A 12,500-nucleotide genomic window follows, 5' to 3' on the forward strand; every position below is an offset into this window, starting at 1 on the left:
TTATTATACTTTGTCAGGGTCATTATATATCTAACAAATCTATCTATTTCTCTTCTATTGATTCTATCTAACTATCAATCTATGTATATCTATCTATCCTATCTCTCTATCTTCTGTCCAGACTGTTTTGAGACAGCCACTTGTATTTTGGACAAATTTGAAGTAGGAGGACAGACCAATCACAGGGATTAAACTGCGAAGAATAGTAATACTTAAGAAAACCTAGTTATACCAGTACCACCATGGGTCCCACACCGCATGTTTTGTTGTTATACTTTGTCAGGGTAATCATGCAGGCCATATAGACCTCCCTTGATAGGGGAAGTAACAGGGATTAAAGTGCAAAGAATAGTACAACTTAACATAACCTAGTTAACATTAACAGTGGTTCCCAGACCGCATGTCTTGTTATTAGATTTTGCCAGGATAATCAGCCTGGCCATATAGACCGCCCCTGATAGGGGGAGTAACAGGGATTAAAGTGCTAAGAGTAGTAAAAATTAACACAACCTAGTTAACAGTGGTTCCCAGACCGCATTGTCTTGTTATATTGTACCAGGATAATCAGGCACGCCGTATAGACCTCCCCCGATAGGGGGAGTAACAGGGGATTAAAGTGCTAAGAATAGTACTACTTAACACAATCTAGTTACCATGGGTCCATAATTGCATGATTTGTTATTATACTTTGTCAGGGTAATCATGCAGGCCATATAGACCTCCCTTGATAGGGGGAGTAACAGGGATTACAGTTCTAAGAATAGTACTACTTAACACAACCTAGTTACCATGGGTCCCACACCGCATGTTTTGTTGTTATACTTTGTCAGGGTAATCATGCAGGCCATATAGAACTCCACCGAAAGGGGGGAGTAAGAGGGATTAAAGTGCTAAGAAAAGTTTTACTTAACACAACCTAGTTACCATGGGTCCCAGACCGCGTGTCTTGTTGTTATACTTTGTAATGGTAATCCTGCAGGCCACATAGACCTCCACCGATAGGAGGAGTTACAGGGCTGAAAGTGCTAAGAATAGTACTACTTAACACAACCTAGTTACCATGGGTCCAAGACCGCATGTTTAATTATTATACTTTGTCAGGGTAATTATATATCTAACAAATCTATGTATCTTCTATCGATTCTATCTAACTATCAATCTATGTATATCTATCTATCCTATCTATCTATCTATCTTGTGTCCGGACTGTTTTGAGACAGCCACTTGTGTTTTTGACAAATTTGAAGTAGGAGGACAGACCAATCATCTTCTTCCATCTCCCGGTTCCAAAAATACAGGCCATATAGACCTCCTCCGATAGGGGGAGTATTAGGTTGTAGTAAACTGCTAAGAATAGTACTACTTAACACACCACGGGTCACAGACCGCATGTCTTATTGTTATACTCTGTCAGGGAAATTATATATATTTCAAATCTATCTATTTATCTATCAAATCGATCTAACTATCAAACGTATCTATCAAATGTATAATGCATCTATTGATCAATGTAATTCGTATCTATAGAATGTATATTACATCTTTTGGTTGATGTAATTCGTATCTATCAAATGTATATTGCATCTTTGGATCGATAACATTCGTATCTATCAAATGAATATTGCATCTATTGATCGATGTAATTCGTATCTATCAAATGTATATTGCATCTATTGATCTATGTAATTTGTATCGATCATATGTATATTGCATCGATTGAGCTATGTAATCTATGTATCCATCTATCAAATCTATCTCGTGGTTGTGCAAATGGACTGTTTGCGGCTGTTTGCGATGCGTTACACTTGGAGTTTGCTCTGTCACTGTGAAGCGGCCGTAACCCTTACACTGCCTGATAGATATGACATCATAACTGATGTTTTAAAGCACGTTATTGCAAACAATTTGGGAATGTTAGGTGATTTAGGCCCTTTATGGGTTAAAAGCAGACTCTGCATCAACTATGTAATTTTCCATGGGAGTTTTGACATGGATCCCCCCCCCCAGCATGCCACAGTCCAGGTGTTAGTCCCCTTGAAACATCTTTTCCATCCCTATTGTGGCCAGAAAGAGTCCTTGTAGGTTTTAAAGTTCGCCTGCCTATTGAAGTCAATGCCGGAAGTTCGAGTCCGCCGTTCGCGAACCGAAATTTTTAAGTTCGCGACATCACTATATATAAATATATAAACTTACATTTCACTAAATTTTGATTGGATTCTACTGGTAAATTGAGACTGTGTGTTAACTGAGGTAGAAGTCACAACTTCTATCATTTTCTAAACCAATTGGGAAAAGGGATTTCATATATGTGCTAAACTGAGTGTCTGATATGTATACAAGAGGCAGCTCTATTCTATCTTTGGTTTCTTTCTTGCATATTTTTTTCTCTGTAGTCAAACTAGCACTAGGGCTATAACTCGAGCCATTTTTATGTTTTTTTTCGTATTTTTATTAGCATTTGCCTGGCTTTCAGCCTGTGTGTAAGGCTCACAGCATATGCTGTGATTACTGCCACCACTGATATCTGCCTAACAACATTAGTTTAAATTTAACCAACAAAACTTTGTAATTATTTTGCTAGTGTAATTTATTTTCATTTTCTATCAGGCCTGTGTCACACAGCATATACTCTGGTTCATTGCTCTGTGCCAGCCACCAGTGGTCATATCCGCTTATAACATTATTTTAAATTTAAAAAAAAAAACTTTTAAATCATTTTGCTAGTGTAATCTAATTTAATTTTCTATCAGGCCTGTGTCTGTCAGGCTCACTCATTTTATACTTCAGTTTTTTCAGTCTTTTGATTAATTGCTCTGTGTCAGGCAGCCACTACTCATATCTGCTTCACCTTATTTTAAATTAAAAAAAAACTTTAAATTTTTTTTGTTAGTGTAAACTAATATCATTTTCTATCAGGCCTGTGTGTTTTGCTGACTTACAGAGCATACTGTGTTTAATTGCTGCCCTCCCTAGTCTATGAGCCATGACTCATATGTGTTTAACATTTTTTTAAATTTCCCCCCAAAAAAAACTTTAAATCATTTTTCTAGTGTAATCTAATTGTATTTTCTATCAGGCGTGTGTGTATTAGACTTACAGAGCCTACTGTTTTTAATTGCTGCCCTTCCAAGGTTATCAGCCACGACTCATATGTGCTTAACCTTTATCTTTAAATTCCCCAAAAAAATCTTTAAATCATTATGCTAGTGTAATCTAATTTTAATTTCTATCAGGCATGTGTTTAACTGTCTATCTGACTTACAGAGCATACTGTTGTTAATTGCTGCCCTACGTAGCAGCCAGCCAGTGCCACCACTCATATGTGCACTGCTTAACATTATTTTAATATTAAAATATAAACTTTTAAATTATTTTGCTAGTGTAATCTAACTTAATTTTCTATCAGGCCTGTGTTTTTCTCACTTACACAGCATACTGTGTTAAATTGCTTCCCTACCTACAAGCCACGACTCATATCTGCCAGGCTGTGTGCCAGGCCCAACTAGCCAATTAGTGCCACCAATCATAGTTGTTGTAACAGTATTGAAAACATTGTAAATCATCACTTTTTTCGACTGTGAATCTGCAGTCTACTAGTGCCATTGAATTTCACTTTCCTCCTGCCTGCCAGCCTGTGTGCCAGGCCCAACTAGCCAATTAGTGCCACCAATCATATTTCTTGTAACAGTATATAAAAAAATTTAAATCATAAGTTTTTTGACTGCAAATCTTCAGTCTCCTAGTGCCATTGAATTGCAGTTTCCTCCTGCCTGCCAGCCTGTGTGCCAGGCCCAACTAGCCAATTAGTGCCACCAATCATAGTTGTTTTAACAGTATTGAAAATAATGTAAATCATCACTTTTTTGACTGTGAATATGCAGTCTAGTAGTGCCATTGAATTGCAGTTCCCTCCTGCCTGCCAGCCTGTGTGCCAGGCCCAACTAGCCAATTAGTGCCACCAATCATAGTTGTTATAACAGTATAGAAAAAATTGTAAATCATCACTAACTGTGAATCTGCAGTCTAGTAGTGCCATTTAATTGCAGTTCCCTCCTGCCTGCCAGCCTGTGTGCCAGGCCGACTTGCCAACTAGTTACACCAATCATAGTTGTTGTAACAGTATTGTTAATCTTTAAAATTACAAATTGCTCACTTGTAAATGATCAGTTTGCTCGTGCCATTGAATTGCAGTTCCCTCCTGCCTGCCAGCCTGTGTGCCAGGCCCAACTAGCCAATTAGTTTCACCAATCATAGTTGTTATAACAGTATAGAAAAAATTGTAAATCATCACTTTTTTGACTGTGAATCTGCAGTTTAGTAGTGCCATTGAATTGCAGTTCCCTCCTGCTTGCCAGCTTGTGTGCCAGGCCGACTTGCCAACTAGTTACACCAATCATAGTTGTTGTAACAGTATTGTTAATATTTAAAATTACAAATTGTTCACTTGTGAATCATCAGTTTGCTCGTGCCATTGAATTGCACTTTCCTCCTGCCTGCCAGCCTGTGTGCCAGGCCCAACTAGCCAATTAGTGCCACCAATCATATTTCTTGTAACAGTATAGAAAACGTTTAAAATCATAAGTTTTTTTTACTGCACATCTTCAGTCTCCTAGTGCCATTGAATTGCAGTTTCCTCCTGCCTGCCAGCCTGTGTGCCAGGCCCAACTAGCTAATTAGTGCCACCAATCATAGTTGTTATAACAGTATAGAAAAAATTGTAAATCATCACTTTTTTGACTGTGAATCTGCAGTCTAGTAGTGCCATTGAATTGCAGTTCCCTCCTGCCTGCCAGCCTGTGTGCCAGGCCCAACTAGCCAATTAGTGCCACCAATCATAGTTGTTTAAACAGTTTTGAAAAAATTGTAATCATCACTTTTTTGACTGTGAATCTGCAGTCTAGTAGTGCCATTGAATTGCAGTTCCCTCCTGCCTGCCAGTCTGTGTGCCAGGCCGACTTGCCTAGCAGTTACACCAATCATAGTTGTTGTAACAGTATTGTTAATCTTTAAAATTACAAATTGTTCGCTTGTGAATCATCAGTTTGCTCGTGCCATTGAATTGCACTTTCCTCCTTCCTGTCAGCCTGTGTGCCAGGCCCAACTAGCCAATTAGTGGCCACCGATCATATTTCTTTTAACAGTATTGAAAAAATTGTAAATCATCTCTATTTTGACTGTGAATCTGCAGTCTAGTAGTGCCATTGAATTGCAGTTCCTTCCTGCCTGCCAGCCTGTGTGCCAGGCCGACTTGCCAACTAGTTACACCAATCATAGTTGTTGTAACAGTATTGTTAATCTTTAAAATTACAAATTGTTTGCTTGTGAATCATCAGTTTGCTCGTGCCATTGAATTGCAGTTCCCTGCCTGCCAGCCTTTGTGCCAGGCCCAACTAGCCAATTAGTGTCACCAATCATAGTTGTTATAACAGTATAGAAAAAATTGTAAATCATCACTTTTTTGACTGTGAATCTGCAGTCTAGTAGTGCCATTGAATTGCAGTTCCCTCTTGCCTGCCAGCCTGTGTGCCAGGCCGACTTGCCTAGTAGTTACACCAATCATAGTTGTTGTAACAGTATTGTTAATCTTTAAAATTACAAATTGTTCGCTTGTGAATCATCAGTTTGCTTGTGCCATTGAAATTCACTTTCCTCCTGCCTGCCAGCCTGTGTGCCAGGCACAACTAGCCAATTAATGCCACCAATCATATTTCTTGTAACAGTATAGAATTTTTTTTAAATCATAAGTTTTTTTTACTGCAAATCTTCAGTCTCCTAGTGCCATTGAATACAGTTTCCTCCTGCCTGCCAGCCTGTGTGCCAGGCCCAACTAGCCAATAGTGCCACCAATCATAGTTGTTATAACAGTATTGTTAATATTTAAAATTAAACATTGATCGATTGTGAATCATCAGTTTGCTTGTGCCATTGAATCGCACTTTCCTCCTGCCTGCAAGCCTGTGTGCCAGGCCCAACTAGCCAATTAGTGCCACCAATCATAGTTGTTTTAACAGTATTGAAAAATTGTAAATCATCACTTTTTTACTGTGAATCTGCAGTCTAGTAGTGCCATTGAATTGTAGTTCCCTCCTGCCTGCCAGCCTGGCTGCCAGGCTCAACTAGCCAATTAGTGCCACCAATCATAGTTGTTATAACAGTATTGTTAATATTTAAAATTAAACATTGTTCGATTGTGAATCATCAGTTTGCTTGTGCCATTGAATTGCACTAGTTGTTATAACAGTATAGAAAAAATTGTAAATCATCACTTTTTTGACTGTGAATCTGCAGTCTAGTAGTGCCAATGAATTGCAGTTTCCCTCCTGCCTGCCAGCCTGTGTGCCAGGCCGACTTGCCTAGTAGTTACACCAATCATAGTTGTTGTAACAGTATTGTTAATCTTTAAAATTACAAATTGTTTGCTTGTGAATCATCAGTTTGCTCGTGCCATTGAATTGCACTTTCCTCCTTCCTGCCAGCCTGTGTGCCAGGCCCAACTAGCCAATTAGTGCTACCAATCATATTTCTTGTAACAGTATAGAAATTTTTTTAAATCATAAGTTTTTTGACTGCAAATCTTCAGTCTCCTAGTGCCATTGAAATGCAGTTTCCTCCTGCCTGCCAGCCTGTGTGCCAGGCCCAACTAGCCAATTAGTTCCACCAATCATAGTTGTTATAACAGTATTTAAAAAATTGTAAATCATCACTTTTTTGACTGTGAATCTGTAGTCTAGTAGGTCCATTGAAATGCAGTTCCCTCCTGCCTGCCAGCCTGTGTGCCAGGCCGACTTGCCAACTAGTTACACCAATCATATTTGCTGTCACAGTATTGTTAATATTTAAAATTAAAAATTGTTTGATTGTTGTTCTGAGTTATCAGTTTGCTCGTGCCATTGAATTGCACTTTCCTCCTTCCTGCCAGCCTGTGTGCCAGGCCCAACTATCCAATTAGTGCCACCAATCATAGTTCTTTTAACAATATAGAAAAAAATGTAAATCATCACTGTTTTGACTGTGAATCTGCAGTCTACTATAGCCATTGAATTGCATTTTCCTCCTGCCTGCCAGCCTGTGTGCCAGTCTGACTTGCCAACTAGTTACACCAATCATATTTGTTGTTACAGTATTGTTAATATTTACAATTAAAAATTGTTTGATTGTTATTCTGAATCATCAGTTTGCTCGTGCCATTGGATTGCACTTTCCTCCTGCCTGCCAGCCTGTGTGCCAGGCCCAACTAGCCAATTAGTGCCACCAATCATAGTTGTTATAACAGTATAGAAAAAATTGTAAATCATCACTTTTTTTACTGTGAATCTACAGTCTAGTAGTGCCATTGAATTGCAGTTCCCTCCTGCCTGCCAGCCTGTGTGCCAGGCCCAACTAGCCAATTAGTGCCACCAATCATAGTTGTTCAAACAGTTTTGAAAAAATTGTAAATCATCACTTTTTTGACATGTGAATCCTGCAGTCTAGTAGTGCCATTGAATTGCAGTTCCCTCCTGCCTGCCAGCCTGTGTGCCAGGGCCCAACTAGCCAATTAGTGCCACCAATCATAGTTGTTTAAACAGTTTTGAAAAAATTGTAAATCATCACTTTTTTGACTGTGAATCTGCAGTCTAGTAGTGCCATTGAATTGCAGTTCCCTCCTGCCTGCCAGCCTGTGTGCCAGGCCCAACTAGCCAATTAGTGCTACCAATCATAGTTGTTTAAACAGTTTTGAAAAAATTGTAAATCATCACTTTTTTGACTGTGAATCTGCAGTCTAGTAGTGCCATTGAATTGCAGTTCCCTCCTGCCTGCCAGCCTGTGTGCCAGGCCCAACTAGCCCAATTAGTGCCACCAATCATAGTTGTTATAACAGTATAGAAAAATGGTAAATCATCACTTTTTTGACTGTGAATCTGCAGTCTAGTAGTGCCATTGAATTGCAGTTCCCTCCTGCCTGCCAGTCTGTGTGCCAGGCCGACTTGCCTAGCAGTTACACCAATCATAGTTGTTGTAACAGTATTGTTAATCTTTAAAATTACAAATTGTTCGCTTGTGAATCATCAGTTTGCTCGTGCCATTGAATTGCACTTTCCTCCTTCCTGTCAGCCTGTGTGCCAGGCCCAACTAGCCAATTAGTGCCACCGATCATATTTCTTTTAACAGTATTGAAAAAATTGTAAATCATCACTATTTTGACTGTGAATCTGCAGTCTAGTAGTGCCATTGAATTGCAGTTCCTTCCTGCCTGCCAGCCTGTGTGCCAGGCCGACTTGCCAACTAGTTACACCAATCATAGTTGTTGAAACAGTATTGTTAATCTTTAAAATTACAAATTGTTTGCTTGTGAATCATCAGTTTGCTCGTGCCATTGAATTGCAGTTCCCTGCCTGCCCAGCCTGTGTGCCCAGGCCCAACTAGCCAATTAGTGCCACCAATCATAGTTGTTATAACAGTATAGAAAAAATTGTAAATCATCACTTTTTTGACTGTGAATCTGCAGTCTAGTAGTGCCTTTGAATTGCAGTTCCCTCTTGCCTGCCAGCCTGTGTGCCAGGCCGACTTGCCTAGTAGTTACACCAATCATAGTTGTTGTAACAGGTATTGTTAATCTTTAAAATTACAAATTGTTCGCTTGTGAATCATCAGTTTGCTTGTGCCATTGAATTCACTTTCCTCCTGCCTGCCAGCCTGTGTGCCAGGCACAACTAGCCAATTAATGCCACCAATCATATTTTTTGTAACAGTATAGAATTTTTTTTAAATCATAAGTTTTTTTACTGCAAATCTCAGTCTCCTAGTGCCATTTGAATTGCAGTTTCCCTCCTGCCTGCCAGCCAGTGTGCCAGGCCCAACTAGCCAATAGTGCCACCAATCATAGTTGTTATAACAGTATTGTTAATATTTAAAATTAAACAATGATCGATTGTGAATCATCAGTTTGCTTGTGCCATTGAATCACACTTTCCTCCTGCCTGCAAGCCTGTGTGCCAGGCCCAACTAGCCAATTAGTGCCACCAAATCATAGTTGTTTTTAACAGTATTGAAAAAATTGTAAATCATCACTTTTTTGACTGTGAAATCTGCAGTCTAGTAGTGCCATTGAATTGCAGTTCCCTCCTAGCCTGCCAGTCTGGCTGCCAGGCTCAACAAGCCAATTAGTGCCACCAATTATAGGGGTTGGTTATAACAGTATTGTTAATATTTAAAATTACAAATTGTTCGCTTGTGAATCATTCAGTTTGCTCGTGCGATTGAATTGGCAGTTTCCCTCCTTCCTGCCACCCTGTGTGCCAGGCCCAACTAGCCAATTAGTGCACTACCAATCATATTTCTTCTAACAGTATAGAAATTTTTTTAAATCATAAGTTTTTGGACTGCAAAACTCTTCAGTCTCCTAGTGCCATTGATTGCAGTTTCCTCCTGCCTGCCAGCCTGTGTGCCAGGCCCAACTAGCCAATTAGTTCCACCATCATAGTTTGTTATAACAGTATTTAAAAAATTGTAAATCATCACTTTTTTTGACTGTGAATCTGTAGTCTAGTAGGTCCATTGAAATGCAGTTCCCTCCTGCCTGCCAGCCTGTGTGCCAGGCCGACTTGCCAACTAGTTACAACCAATCATATTTGCTGTCACAGTATTGTTAATATTTAAAATTAAAAATTGTTTGATTGTTGGTTCTGAGTTATCAGTTTGCTTGTGCCATTTGAATTGCACTTTCCTCCTTCCTGCCAGCCTGTGTGCCAGGCCCAACTATCCAATTAGTGCCACCAATCATAGTTCTTTTAACAATATAGAAAAAAATGTAAATCATCACTGTTTTGACTGTGAATCTGCAGTCTACTATAGCCATTGAATTGCATTTTCCCTCCTGCTGCCAGCCTGTGTGCCAGTCTGACTTGCCAACTAGTTACACCAATCATATTGTTGTTACAGTATTGTTAATATTTACAATTAAAAAATTGTTTGATTATTATTCTGAATCATCAGTTTGCTCGTGCCATTGGATTGCACTTTCCTCCTGCCTGCCAGCCTGTGTGCCAGGCCCAACTAGGCCAATTAGTGCCTACCAATCATAGTTGTTATAACAGTAGTAGAAAAAAATTGTAAATCATCACTTTTTTTACTGTGAATCTACAGTCTAGTAGTGCCATTGAGAATTGCAGTTCCCTCCTGCCTGCCAGCCTGTGTTGCCAGGCCCAACTAGCCAATTAGTGCCACCAATCATAGGTTGGTTCAAACAGTTTTGAAAAAATTGTAAATCATCACTTTTTTGACTGTGAATCTGCAGTCTAGTTGTGGCCATTGAATTGCAGTTCCCTCCTGCCTGCCAGCCTGTGTGCCAGGCCAACTATCCAATTAGTGCCACCAATCATAGTTGTTTAAACAGTTTTGAAAAAATTGTAATCATCACTTTTTTGACTGTGAATCTGCAGTCTAGTAGTGCCATTGAATTGCAGTTCCCTCCTGCCTGCCAGCCTGTGTGCCAGGCCCAACTAGCCAATTAGTGCCACCAATCATAGTTGGTTATAACAGTATAGAAAAATGGTAAATCATCACTTTTTTGACTGTGAAGTCTGCAGTCCTAGTAGTGCCATTGAATTGCAGTTCCCTCCTGCCTGCCAGTCTGTGTGCCAGGCCGACTTGCCTAGCAGTTACACCAATCATAGTTTGTTGTAAACAGTATTGTTAATCTTTAAAATTACAAATTGTTCGCTTGTGAATCATCAGTTTGCTCGTGCCATTGAATTGCACTTTCCTCCTTCCTGTCAGCCTGTGTGCCAGGCCCAACTAGCCCAATTAGTGCCACCGATCATATTTCTTTTTAACAGTATTGAAAAAATTGTAAATCATCACTATTTTGACTGTGAATCTGCAGTCTAGTATTGCCATTGAATTTGCAGTTCCTTCCTGCCTGCCAGCCTGTGTGCCAGGCGACTTGCCAACTAGTTACACCAATCATAGTTGTTTGAAACAGTATTGTTAATCTTTTAAAATTACAAATTGTTTGCTTGTGAATCATCAGTTTTGCTCGTGCATTGAATTGCAGTTCCCTGCCTGCCAGCCTGTGTGCCAGGCCCAACTAGCCAATTAGTGCCACCAATCATAGTTTGTTATAACAGTATAGAAAAAATTGTAAATCATACACTTTTTGACTGTGAATCTGCAGTCTAGTAGTGCCTTTGAATTGCAGTTCCTCTTGCCTTGCCAGCCTGTGTGCCAGGCCGGACTTGCCTAGTAGTTACACCAATCATAGTTGTTGTAACAGTATGTTAATCTTTAAAATTACAAATTGTTCGCTTGTGAATCATCAGTTTGCTTGTGCCATTGAAATTCACTTTCCTCCTGCCTGCCAGCCTGTGTGCCAGGCACACTAGCCAATTAATGCCACCAATCATATTTCTTGTAACAGTATAGAATTTTTTTTAAATCATAAGTTTTTTTTTACTGCAAATCTTCAGTCTCCCTAGTGCCATTGAATTGCAGGTTTCGGTCCCTCATGCTGCCAGCCTGTGTGCCAGGCCCAACTAGCCAATAGTGCCACCAATCATAGTTGTTTACTAACAGTATTGTTAATATTTAAATTAATACATTGATCGATTGTGAATCATCAGTTTGCTTGTGCCATTGAATCGCACTTTCCTCCTGCCTGCAAGCCTGTGTGCCAGGCCCAACTAGCCAATTAGTGCCACCAATCATAGTTGTTTTAACAGTATTGAAAAAATTGTAAATCATCACTTTTTTGACTGTGAATCTGCAGTCTAGTAGTGCCATTGAATTGCAGTTCCCTCCTGCCTGCCAGTCTGGCTGCAAGGCTCAACAAGCCAATTAGTGCCACCAATTATAGTTGTTATAACAGTATTGTTAATATTTAAAATTACAAATTGTTCGCTTGTGAATCATCAGTTTGCTCGTGCGATTGAATTGCACTTTCCTCCTTCCTGCCAGCCTGTGTGCCAGGCCCAACTAGCCAATTAGTGCTACCAATCATATTTCTTGTAACAGTATAGAAATTTTTTTAAATCATAAGTTTTTTGACTGCAAATCTTCAGTCTCCTAGTGCCATTGAATTGCAGTTTCCTCCTGCCTGCCAGCCTGTGTGCCAGGCCCAACTAGCCAATTAGTTCCACCAATCATAGTTGTTATAACAGTATTTAAAAAATTGTAAATCATCACTTTTTTGACTGTGAATCTGTAGTCTAGTAGGTCCATTGAAATGCAGTTCCCTCCTGCCTGCCAGCCTGTGTGCCAGGCCGACTTGCCAACTAGTTACACCAATCATATTTGCTGTCACAGTATTGTTAATATTTAAAATTAAAAATTGTTTGATTGTTGTTCTGAGTTATCAGTTTGCTTGTGCCATTGAATTGCACTTTCCTCCTTCCTGCCAGCCTGTGTGCCAGGCCCAACTATCCAATTAGTGCCACCAATCATAGTTCTTTTAACAATATAGAAAAAAATGTAAATCATCACTGTTTTGACTGTGAATCTGCAGTCTACTATAGCCATTGAAT

This window comes from Bombina bombina, chromosome 1, assembly GCF_027579735.1.
Source record: "Bombina bombina isolate aBomBom1 chromosome 1, aBomBom1.pri, whole genome shotgun sequence".
NCBI classification, from domain to species: domain Eukaryota; kingdom Metazoa; phylum Chordata; class Amphibia; order Anura; family Bombinatoridae; genus Bombina; species Bombina bombina.